This window comes from Oncorhynchus nerka, linkage group LG2, assembly GCF_034236695.1.
Source record: "Oncorhynchus nerka isolate Pitt River linkage group LG2, Oner_Uvic_2.0, whole genome shotgun sequence".
NCBI classification, from domain to species: Eukaryota; Metazoa; Chordata; class Actinopteri; order Salmoniformes; family Salmonidae; genus Oncorhynchus; species Oncorhynchus nerka.
In genome coordinates this window covers 23,210,967-23,223,026 of record NC_088397.1, presented here as the reverse complement: position 1 = coordinate 23,223,026, position 12,060 = coordinate 23,210,967, and positions in this window count along the sequence as shown.

Genomic DNA, 12,060 nt, shown 5'->3' with positions numbered 1-12,060 from the left:
CTGTAAAGCGATGAGGGCCAGTAGCAGCAAAGCAGCACATACCTGATGCCATTAAATGCATTTCCCCCTGTGTGTCAGCCCCATCCATTTATCAGCTGCTAACACTGCGCGCTTTATTAAAAAGCTCATCCGCTTCAATTAACTGGCCCTGCAAAGCAGTTGAACTCCGCTTTAATCCTGTCGAGATGTTTAAACAGGCAGAGTGTTACATACAGGAGGAGGACATCATTTCAAAGCCCTGTCAGATTTCTTTCCCTCTTAGGTGGAGCAGTGGCACTGTATTGGCCCATGTGAGTTTGCAGGTTTTACTTTGTAAACATGTGCTGCGAGCCTCAGTTCTAGCTCCACTGACGTGACACCAGCTTCACAAGACCCTGTGTGTTTCTGCAGCTTCCTGTGGAGCCTCAACCCCCTCCCACCTCGCCCCTTCCGAGGGGAGGTGGCTGTTGGCACGGTGCTGTCGCCAGGGGAACCTGGGTGGGTGGCGCCGACAGGGTAGGGAGAGAGGTGTAAATTGGGTGAGTGCTGGATGCAAAGCCGTTAGTGGAAGCTGGGGAAGTTTCTCTCGCTGCTTTGTGTCACACACTTACACCCCTGGAGGGGATAGGATGACGAGATGGAGAGAGAGAGAGGGAGAGAGAGAGAGAGAGAGAGAGAGAGAGAGAGAGAGAGAGAGAGAGAGAGAGAGAGAGAGAGAGAGAGAGAGAGAGATGTGGCAGGGGAGGGTCATGGGGTCATGATAGTGATCGTGATTGTGGGTAAACAGGTATCCCCCCCATCAGATCCCATTTATCAATTTGACGTTAATGAAATATGAAAATGTAATCAGGGAAACAGAATTTGAAAGGCAAGCAGGTGTGACTCTGCCTTTGATCGTAAGCGCTCCCCGCCGTAATTACGCCCGGAACCGTTCTCCACCATCAGGGGGCCAGTTCCAGATTATGTATTTTTAATCAGAGTTGTTAGCATCCGTGATGGATGCCCGTTTACTCAACTCTAACCTCGGATGACGTCTGTCATGTTCACTAGCTGTGCATTAACATGGCTGTCCTGGATATTACTGCGAGGTGAGCCTCCTTCAACAAACCCGCCTCACAGCCACATCTATATGAATATATCCCTATGGTCCCCATGCCTTACCTACAAACTACCCTGATCTGCTGTACTGTAGGCTACTGCAGATTCAGCCAATTACCAATATGGCCCTTGTGGAAAGATCCTAAACACTGGCGATTGTATAAGAGTTGTTTGATGTATGATGAAACCCACATGTATTACGACCTTTCATATGTTCAACCCTCTGCCTAATGATGACATGATACACACTGCTGCTGCATACTCTCAGTAGAACACACAACATGCCACGTAAACATATATCCACACAGTTCATTTAGAGACAAAACAATGTGTGTTTTTCTTCCCAGTGAGTGTGGGCCTAACTGGACCGTGTGCTAACCTCACACAGCTGCATAGCCCCCTTGAGGGTGTGTGACACAGGCGACTGTTGAGAACACACGGACTGCACACAGTGCCTTTCGTTTCCGTACAACAGTGTTCTGGCATACGCAGGCCTGGCGCTACTGCTCAATCTCTGACTCCGTCAGATAGAGTTACCATCAGCTGTATACTGTAGCCGACACTGTCAGGTTGATGTCATTGCATTCCATCGAGTTCTGCTGCGAAGATCTGTTTGTGAAAACCCTCATTTATTCATACCTCAACTGAAATATACACTAGTCCACACCACATGCAAGTTTCATATCTGCCGCATGCTGGCGGTTTGAAGAACACATGGAATGGCACAATCAGAGCTCCAGCGTCTCTAAATATCCCTGTCAATCAAAACCCGTTTCCTCTGAGTGCGTTTTCTATCTGTCAAGGGTCATAGAGAGTGAGGATGAGGCCTCCTTTCCATCCATCTCTCCACCGCTCCCTCCCTCCCCCCCGGATCCTCGGAGGTGTATCTCCACCTTGTGCATTTCGTCTGGGCACGACCTGTTGCTAGGTAACCCTGGGTCACAGCTGCACACTAAAGTGGACCCTTTTTTATTTATCAGTGAGTTATGTGGGAGACAGGCTGTAATTTATTAGTTTGATATTGCAAGGCAGAGCAGAGTTTGGGATTATAAAGGAGAGGGCCTATTGCTCATCAGAAAGCTCATTCTGAGTCCATGCTGGGTCCCACTTGACAGCATTCCACTCAGACCATCATAAAATTGTAGATTCACAACCTTTTTTACCAAGTAAATGATAAAGTATTAATGGATACAAAACACATGATAATTGCTTTTTTTTATAGATTTGTGCAGATTTTGTCTGACCTTCTGACCTTGCAAAAGTATCTAACTAGTCTATCTCAGTATAAACCTGTTTTAGTGTTTGTATAGTTTCATATGTTCTTTGTGAGGTGAATGTTACCAATATGTACAGTATTGGTAATGAGGCAGTTATTGTGGAAACAAGTTGCCTTTTTTCAGTTTCATACATTTTCTACAATTACATTGACAAGAAGCAAAAAATGAACTGTTATATTTCCATGATTTAATCTTGACGTTCCAACACTTTGGTGCTGCAATAATTCCTGCTGCATCTGTTGTAGTTGAATGTGCCAAGCAGGCAGGCATGGGCTCCCTTTCCCTGTGTTTACCTCGTTGGCCTAATGAAAGCACACGGTCGCATCCTGGTCTCACCAATGACGCGCTTTGTTAAATTCTCCCTCTAATGTGCGTGTGATGAATATTTCTCAGATGATTCCTCTCTAGGCCATATCTGATCAAAACAAATGCACCTGCACTTTTTGCAACTGCAACTCCCTGAGACCAGTAAAAATTGACTCCCTGGCTTCCTCCACGAGGCAATTATGTGCCATCTGTTCCCTTCTTGGTGGTTCCAGCTCGTTTTGTTTCTGCGATTGTTCCCCTAATATCATACCCCTGAAAGTGTTAAAAGAGGGGGGGGGGGGGGTACACAAAATGAGGAGTGGCATCGGAGGAATTAATCAAATCTAGTGACAGAACCGGATCCGCACCTTTGAAAGACGATAGTCCCATTAGAGAGAACAGACTATTACCATATTTATGAACTGATATCGAGAGATGCAAAATAATAGGATATAATGTGGAATATGACTTTTTTGTCCATCTCTGGTATTCAACGAGTAATGTTATTTTCTTAATTATTTATCTACTCTTCAGTCGCCCTGTATGCTGGGAAAACCTGACATGGCGAGAATTAAATAGATCATATTTGGTAATAACCCATATGTGGCGCTGTCGTGTGTGTTTGTAATATAAGGCACGATGTATCACATAATTTTTTGTTACAGTTAACTATTGGTCCCATTACTCTCTGTCACACAAACAGAAGCGAGAGGCATGTAGATTTAATTGCACCCTGGTTGGAGGCGGGCGGGCAGCTGGCTTGTGGAGTTTAACAGTCGTATCAATAACATGCGAGGTCTGATACGACTGTGGGCCAATATCATTTCCCATTGATGCTGACAGACCAACGATAGTAATAATCAGTCAGCCAGGCAGGGAGCCTCCAGGACTCGGTGTGACATTCAAAAACACGGACGTCTGAGGACCCATCTGTGTCTAAGGAGAAGTTTCACCACGTGTGTGTCGCTCCGTGAAGGAGTGTCGGACAGAGAATGCTGGATCTCAGAGAGGAAATAGCTGTTAGCCTCTCAGGCTAAAGAAGAAGCAGAGGAATTAATGATCTTATCAGTGGTTTGGAGTGGTGGGCTCTCAGCTAGCGGAGGACACAAAGACACAACTGGTACTGTCTGTAGCAGATGGACAGAGATAGTTAGTTACAGTACATAGTGTTAAGATGTGATGGGAGGCCTACCTATTTAATCTGAGTTTATAATATAACATGGGTCTCATATCTTCCTGACATCCTTTATGTCAGAGAATATTGTCTCTGACATAAAACATATCATATCCAAGTTGATAGGTAATATGTTTACTCCCAGATGCATCGGTGCATAAACTACACCTCAGTGTTTCACCGTTCAAACAAGTGCTGTTTTTTTTCAACATGATGAGTCATATTCTTGGGTCCCCCAGGAGGGAGGAGCCTAGCAACAGAACAAACACAAGACAGGATTAAACGCTGATCATAATAAACAGGATGAGAAGGATAGATACTGTGAAGCATGACTGAGAGACCTAACAGCAGCGGACCATGGGCCCAACCCAGTCGACCCAGTGTTAGGACCAGTAGTTAGCCACCACAGCAGGCCCAGTGTTAGGACCAGTGGTTAGCCACCACAGCAGGCCCTGTGTTAGAGTAGTTAGCCACCACAGCAGGCCCAGTGTTAGGACCAGTAGTTAGCCAGCACAGCAGGCCCTGTGTTAGAGTAGTTAGCCACCACAGCAGGCCCAGTGTTAGGACCAGTGGTTAGCCACCACAGCAGGCCCTGTGTTAGAGTAGTTAGCCACCACAGCAGGCCCAGTGTTAGGACCAGTAGTTAGCCACCACAGCAGGCCCAGTGTTAGGACCAGTAGTTAGCCACCACAGCAGGCCCAGTGTTAGGACCAGTGGTTAGCCACCACAGCAGGCCCTGTGTTAGAGTAGTTAGCCACCACAGCAGGCCCAGTGTTAGGACCAGTAGTTAGCAATCACAGCAGGCCCAGTGTTAGAGTAGTTAGCCACCACAGCAGGCACTGTGTTAGGACCAGTAGTTAGCCACCACAGCAGGCCCAGTGTTAGGAACAGTAGATAGCCACCATAGCGGGCTCTGTGTTAGAGTAGTTAGCCACCACAGCAGGCCCAGTGTTAGGACAAGTAGTTAGCAATCACAGCAGGCCCAGTGTTAGAGTAGTTAGCCACCACAGCAGGCACTGTGTTAGGACCAGTAGTTAGCCATCACAGCAGGCCCAGTGTTAGGAACAGTAGATAGCCACCATAGCGGGCTCTGTGTTAGAGTAGTTAGCCACCACAGCAGGCCCAGTGTTAGGACCAGTAGTTAGCCACCACAGCAGGCCCAGTGTTAGGACCAGTAGTTAGCCACCACAGCCAGCCCAGTGTTATGACCAGCAGTTAGCCACCACAGCAGGCCCAGTGTTAGGACCAGTAGTTAGCAATCACAGCAGGCCGAGTGTTAGTGTAGTTAGCCACCACAGCAGGCACTGTGTTAGGACCAGTAGTTAGCCACCACAGCAGGCCCAGTGTTAGGAACAGTAGATAGCCACCATAGCGGGCTCTGTGTTAGAGTAGTTAGCCACCACAGCAGGCCCAGTGTTAGAGTAGTTAGCCACCACAGCAGGCCCAGTGTTAGGACCAGTAGTTAGCAATCACAGAAGGCCCAGTGTTAGAGTAGTTAGCCACCACAGCAGGCACTGTGTTAGGACCAGTAGTTAGCCACCACAGCAGGCTCAGTGTTAGGACCAGTAGTTAGCCACCACAGCAGGCCCAGTGTTAGGACCAGTAGTTAGCCACCACAGCAGGCTCAGTGTTAGGACCAGTAGTTTGCCACCACAGCCAACTCAGTGTTAGGACCGGCAGTTAGCCACCACAGCAGGCCCAGTGTTAGGACCAGTAGTTAGCCACCACAGCAGGCTCAGTGTTAGGACCAGTAGTTTGCCACCACAGCCAACCCAGTGTTAGGACCAGCAGTTAGCCACCACAGCAGGCCCAGTATTAGGACCAGTAGTTTGCCACCACAGCCAACCCAGTGTTAGGACCAGTAGTTAGCCACCACAGCAGGCTCAGTGTTAGGACCAGTAGTTAGCCACCACAGCAGGCCCAGTGTTAGGACCAGTAGTTAGCCACCACAGCAGGCTCAGTGTTAGGACCAGTAGTTTGCCACCACAGCCAACTCAGTGTTAGGACCAGCAGTTAGCCACCACAGCAGGCCCAGTGTTAGGACCAGTAGTTAGCCACCACAGCAGGCTCAGTGTTAGGACCAGTAGTTTGCCACCACAGCCAACCCAGTGTTAGGACCAGCAGTTAGCCACCACAGCAGGCCCAGTGTTAGGACCAGTAGTTTGCCACCACAGCCAACCCAGTGTTAGGACCAGTAGTTAGCCACCACAGCAGGCTCAGTGTTAGGACCAGTAGTTGCCACCACAGCCAACCCACCAGTAGTTAGCCACCACAGCAGGCCCAGTGTTAGCCACCACAGCACCAGTAGTTTGCCACCACAGCCAACCCAGTGTTAGGACCAGTAGTTAGCCACCACAGCAGGCCCAGTGTTAGGACCAGTAGTTAGCCACCACAGCAGGCTCAGTGTTAGGACCAGTAGTTTGCCACCACAGCCAACCCAGTGTTAGGACCAGTAGTTAGCCACCACAGCAGGCCCAGTGTTAGGACCAGTAGTTTGCCACCACAGCCAACCCAGTGTTAGGACCAGCAGTTAGCCACCACAGCAGGCCCAGTGTTAGAGTAGTTGGCGGCGGATGAATGGCCCGGCAATGGGACTCAGAATTTCGTCACGATATCTCTGTGCATTTAAATTGCAGTCGATAAAATGCAATTGTGTTCGTTGTCCGTAGCTTATGCATGCCCATGCCATAACCCCACTGTTCACAACGTTGATATCAGCAAACCGCTCGCCTATACAACACCATACACGCTGTCTGACATCTGCCTGGTTGAAACCAGTATTCATCCATGAAAAGCACAATTCTCCAGCTTGCCAGTGAGCATTTGCCCACTGAAGTCAGTTACGAGATCGAACTGCAGTCGGGTCAAGACCCTGATGAGGACGACGAGCACGCAGATGAGCTGACAGTTTGTGCAGAAATTCTTTGGTTGTGCAAACCCACAGATTCATCAGCTGTCCGGGTGGCTGGTCTCCGACGATTCCGCAGGTGAAGAAACCGGATATAGAGGTCCTGGGCTGGCATGGTTACATGTGGTCTGCGGTTGTGAGGCCAGTTGGATGTCCTGCCAAATTCTCTAAAATGACATTGGAGGCGGTTTATGGAAGAGAAATTAACATTAAATTATCTGACAGCTCTGGTGGACATTCTTGTAGTCAGCATGCCAATTTCACGCTCCCTCAATACTTGCGACATCTGTGGCATTGTGTTGGGTGACAAAACTACACAATTTAGAATGGTCTTTAATTGTCCCCAGCACAAGGTGCACCTGTGTAACGATCGTTCTGTTTAATCTTCTTCTTGATATGACACACCTGTCAGGGTAATGGATTATCTTGGCAAAGGAGAAATGCTCACTAACAGGGATGTAAACACATTTGTGCATATGGAACATTCCTGGGATCTTTTATTTCAGCTCATGAAACATGGGACCAACACATTGCATGTTGCGTTTATAGTTTTGTTCAGTATAAAAATGAAAGAACAATGATGTTAAAAAGTTTAGCGAACATCTGAAATTCATACACTGCGCTCTACATTTCATACACTTTGTTGTGGAACAGTAATAACATTCCACCATCCTGCATGTGGACTGCTGTTTATGTAGCATTGGAGACTCAGGATGTTGACAGTGACGCACTAACCCTCCCAGAATACCGACGATGACAGTCAGTTTGATGCAGAAAGGTGCCATGAGTGGCTTGCTCTGCCTGTTGACGGCACTCATGCAGACCGTTAGTAAGTGGCCTCCACTAGAAAACAAGAGTGAACAAGTTAAACTAATTATTCATCTTTACTATTACAGGCCTACTCCATACCAGAAGTAACTACCAACCTATAGAGATGAAATTACAATTTAAGATTTTTTTCCCCGTATATATATATATATTTTTTTTTAAATTATATGTCGCTACCAACCTCACTGCTGTTGTGATGGCTACGCAGATGGACAGGGCAACCCCATATGCCACAGGTGGCTGCAGTTCCAGTATCCGTTAAGTTTTTCATCTCTGAAACCAACTGGTGAAGATGAAGAAGGCTGTCCCAAAAAACTCTGCAACGGGGTTGATGTTCTTCTTTTCAGGTGGTTTCTCACATTCACGTTTGCATGTATGCAAGGGCTCCCGAGTGGCGCAGCGGTCTAAGGCGCTGCATCTCGTCACTACAGACACCTTGGTTTGATTCCAGGCTGTATCACAACTGGCCGTGATTGGGAATACCATAGGTTGGCATACAATTGGCCCAGTGTTATCCGGGTTTGGCTGAGGTAGGCTGTCATTGTAAATAAGAACTTGTTCTTAACTGACTTGCCTTTTTAAATAAAAAATAAATACAAAGGTTGTTCACCAAAGTTAATGGCAGAATTACCCTAGCTAGCTACAGCAGCTAACATGAAAACACACTCTCATTCCTTAGTAGCGGAGTTAGCAAACATTTTTCTCAAAACAATCCCATTTGGAACACAATTAAAAAATACAGCAGGTGTCAAAAACTGTGACTCCAAATGCTTCTGTCAGGTTTTGATTTAACTTGGTTGTGTTAAAATCAATATAAACAATGTAGCTAAGTTGCTCAAGTCATGGGGAGTTATGCAAATTGCTCAATTACACCCTCAGTGCGAAAGCAAACCAACCCAAACAGATCTATATGGGCTCACAGACATTATCAATATCAGAACAGCAGTGGCAAGTCACACAACGTATCCTTCCTTTACTATCTGCTGACATCTAGTGGTTATAACGTGCAAGTTAAATGATGTTCCACCTGTGATCTCTAAGTCTATTTGACTAATATTGTGCAGCGCCTCCAACATCATCATGATGTAGCCTATTTACCTTTTGACAAGTTATGACCTTGCAAGGGCATGGGATGGTTGACTGTGGCATCTTGCTTGAAACCCACAGTACACAGATTTGAAGTTGGATGGGGTTATCTTGCATCTTGTCATGTGATCTGTAAACAGGAATAAGGTAGTAGGCTGTATTATGTTGGGGAACTTGAATTTGGGTTTGATTTGGGTTTGATATGGGTTTGACAGAGGGTTTGTGTGCATGAGAGAAATTGACAGTGTAAGGGAATTTAGATATGCAGTCCGAACTATTCTGAAGAGTGAAGAATGGGGAGAAAGAAAGAAAGAAAGAGGGATAGCGGGAAAGGGGCTGAAGGGGGTGTGACGGAGAGGTGTGGACGGGACAGAGGAAGGATGTGACACTGTAGGACGCTGCACAGAGAGCAGTGGAGGAAAAGGAGTGCACCTGGCCCAGGTAAGATCCTTTCTGCTCTATTTAATCAAGGCTAATAGAATGAATAACAAAATATAGGAAGTACTATAACTTTGCATAAATAGGTTTGCACAAGTACTGTGCCCAATATGTCAATGAACTCTTGACAGATGTCATAAATTGTCATTGATTTTATTGTAATTTAACTGCAATTTGTTGGCATTGTAATGTTGACCTTTTCCTTGATGAGCATTTTAAGTAAATCTATAAGGATCTTTTGGGGGATCTTTTAAAAATGTATTTCTGACATACAGTATTTTGTCAGTTATCATACTTATACAGTAGTGGATGTTGAACACTTGATACTGGTGAAGGTGTCCTTAATATGAATGTTATCGTTTCCACTCAACACCTCAGCTAGCGCCATGCAGGTCCCTGGGTAACTTAGCAACCAGGGTCCCTCATTCAACATTTAACTGGGTAATGTGAGAGGGGACCGGTAGCCGCACTCCGAAAGAGTGACTGGGATTTGTTTCACACGGACACACAGGCCTATTTTCTCACATTCCATCAAACAAGTATGTGTCTGTACACCTGTCAGTTATTCTTTGGACTGGTTATATTCAGAAAAATGTGAATTGGGAGGTCGGTTTCTGTTTTCAAATGTGTTTATTTTTTCTTGTGATGTTTTGTTCTTTTAAATATATTTTATTCCAATTGCATGTTCTGAATGGATCAATCGGGTAATTTTTTACACGGGTTATCTGTTTTTACACGGGTTATCTGTTTTTACACAGGTTATCTGTTTTTACACAGGTTATCTGTTTTTACACGGGTTATCTGTTTTTACACAGGTTATCTGTTTTTACACAGGTTATCTGTTTTTACACGGGTTATCTGTTTTTACACGGGTTATCTGTTTTTACACGGGTTATCTGTTTTTACACAGGTTATCTGTTTTTACACGGGTTATCTGTTTTTACACAGGTTATCTGTTTTTACACAGGTTATCTGTTTTTACACAGGTTATCTGTTTTTACACAGGTTATCTGTTTTTACACGGGTTATCTGTTTTTACACAGGTTATCTGTTTTTACACAGGTTATCTGTTTTTACACGGGTTATCTGTTTTTACACAGGTTATCTGTTTTTACACAGGTTATCTGTTTTTACACAGGTTATCTGTTTTTACACGGGTTATCTGTTTTTACACAGGTTATCTGTTTTTACACAGGTTATCTGTTTTTACACGGGTTATCTGTTTTTACACGGGTTATCTGTTTTTACACAAGTTATCTGTTTTTACACGGGTTATCTGTTTTTACACAAGTTATCTGTTTTTACACGGGTTATCGGTCCTAGATAAATACAAAAGAAAAGGAAGATGCATCTATTCAATACACGAGAAACTGTGTTTTTACCCATTCACACTCTGAGGTCACATGTTTCCAGGGGGACCTTATTGTGCAGCGCTCTGAGGTAAACTGATACCCCACTCTTTCATCCTAGAAAAAGCCCTGTTGTTTTGCTTCTGGGGCTGAACGGTTTCTCTGACTAGGGCTTCATACTTAGCCTACAGTGCTGTGAAAAAAGTATTTGCCCTCTTTCTGATTTTCTCTATTTTTGCATATTTTCTATAATGAATGTTCAAACAAAATCATATATTAGATTAAGGGAACCTGCGTTTATAAATAACACCAAAAAAAGGATTTAAAAAATGATTTTATTTATTTAATTAACAAAGTTATGTAACACTCAATTCCCCTGTGTGAAAAAGTAATTACCCCCTACACTCAATAACTGGTTGTGCCACCTTTAGCTGCAAGGCTGCAACCAAATGGTTCCTATAGTTGTTGATCAGTCTCTCACATCACTGTGGAGGAATTTTAGCCCACTGCTTTAACTCAGCGACACTTGTGGGTTTTCAAGCATGAACTGCTGGTTTCAAGTCCTGCCACAACATCTCAATTGGGATTAGGTCTGGACTTTGACTGATCCATTCCAAAACTTCAAATGTTTCGCTTTTTAGACATTTTCATGTGGACTTGATTGTGTGTTTTGGATCATTGTCTTGCTGCATGACCCAGCTGCACTTCAGCTTCCCGCTCACAGAAGGGTGACCTGACATTCTCCTGTAGAATTCTCTGATACAGAGCAGAATTAATGGTTCCTTCTATTAAGGCAAGTCATCCAGGTCCTGAGGCAGCAAAGCATCCCCAAACCATCTCACTACCACCACCATGCTTCACTGTTGGTATGAGGTTCACACTGTGGAATGCAGTGTTTGGTTTTTGCCAGGAATAATGGGACCCATGTCATCCAAAAAGTTATACTTTTGTATCATCTGTCCATAGAACATTCCTCCAAGCGTCTTGATGATCATCCAGGTGCTTCCAGGTGCTTTTTCAGTCAACCATTATGTCTGGCGAAAACCAACGGTCAAGCATGGTGGTGGTAGTCTGATGGTTTGGGAAACCGGCATCTGTTTCTTGTTCATTGTCAGAGCAGAAACATACACATGTTTTTTGAGTCTGTTGTTCTTTGATTACCAAAGTGTCTGTCACTGTTTGAATAAAGATATGGTACAAATCACAGGAGGTTGGTGGCACCTTCATTGGGGAGGATGGGCTCGTGGTAATGGCTGGAGCAGAATTGTTGGAATGGTAGAACGGTTTCAATGTGCTTGATGTCGTTCCATTTGCTCCATTCCAGACATCATTATGAGCCGTCCTCCCCTCAGTATCATCCACGGGTACAAATTGAGTCTTTCCTTGTCACTCAAATTTGAGACCAACATCAACCTTTTTCTTGCTGATCATTTTACACAAATTCAACTATTTCACGCTCTTTTCCCAGGATTCAACAGCAGGCTGAAAATTGAAACATACCAGACCAACAAGAAGATTCTCCATTTTCTCCTCCATGATGTTAATGAGGTCTCGCTCCAAGAGAAAAGCCTCCCTCCCTGGCCTCTCAGCCCTTATGTCACCCACCTCCCTGTCACC